General features: G+C 49.9%; 1 non-coding gene across 1 annotated transcript; it reads right to left on the bottom strand.

Moving 5' to 3' along the window:
* Window positions 1–515: 515 nt before the first annotated feature.
* On the bottom strand, window positions 516–588 carry trnar-ccu (transfer RNA arginine (anticodon CCU)). Its single transcript has one exon. It is a non-coding gene; the product is annotated as a tRNA-Arg (tRNA).
* Window positions 589–948: the final 360 nt, after the last annotated feature.

Here is a 948-nt window from a genome sequence, read left to right as displayed (position 1 = left end):
AACCTTGTTCAGAGAAGCCCTAGAGTGGGGTGGGAGGAGGCCATTCAGACCATCACGTCCACACTGACCCTCTGAAGAGCATCCCATCCAGGCCCAACCCCTATCCTCTCACCCTGCATTCCCCAAAACCAATCCACCGAACCTGCACATCTTTGGGCTGTGGGAGGAAACCAAAGCACCCGGAGTACCCCATGGAGAGAATGTGCAAACTCTACACAAACAGACACCCAAGGGAGGAATCAAAGCCAGGTCCCTGATGCTGTGAGGCAGCAGTGCTAGCCACTGAGCTGCCATGACATCCTCAGGAGAATCTCAGCAGGTTTTCAGCCATTGTGACTGTGCTGTCTCTTTCTGACGGTTTACCCCACTATCCTGCATATCCTCAACATTCTGTATTTTTCTGACACAAGGTACCACCAACCCAATTCAGACCTGGGGACTTATCCAGATGACATGAAAAATTGACTTGACCTCAGACAAAGATCAGCCATGAAGACAAGGGTTAAAATGTCAGACACCCCAGATGGGACTTGAACCCACAATCCCTGGCTTAGGAGGCCAGTGCCTTATCCATTAGGCCACTGGGGCCATATGTGCGATGCTAAAATGACAGCTTTTAAGTTTTGTTTTGCAAGAACACACTGTCTGTGGCTCAGCCAGCACAGAGTTAGTGCCCTGGACTGAGGGGATTCTAAATCTCCTGGTTAGAAATGTTTTTCTCTTTACCCCCGCACTGCTGCCTAACTGTGGTAGTGCTTATATTTTCCCCAGCACCCATGTTGTGTGTGTGCAGGTGTGAGACACAGTGAAAGACAACAGATGGACAAATCTTTCTTCAATTCCCATCACCAGGAAGAAAGGAAACAGCCGAGTGGCCAGTGACAAGCATCAAAGGGCAATGCTGTGTGACCAAACAGTGAGGGGGAGGGCACTCTCTGAACAGCTCAA

Source organism: Chiloscyllium punctatum, chromosome 18, assembly GCF_047496795.1.
Source record: "Chiloscyllium punctatum isolate Juve2018m chromosome 18, sChiPun1.3, whole genome shotgun sequence".
In the NCBI taxonomy this organism is placed as follows: Eukaryota; Metazoa; Chordata; class Chondrichthyes; order Orectolobiformes; family Hemiscylliidae; genus Chiloscyllium; species Chiloscyllium punctatum.
The sequence above is the reverse complement of the archived record's forward strand: the minus strand, read 5'-3'. Positions and strand labels throughout refer to the sequence as shown.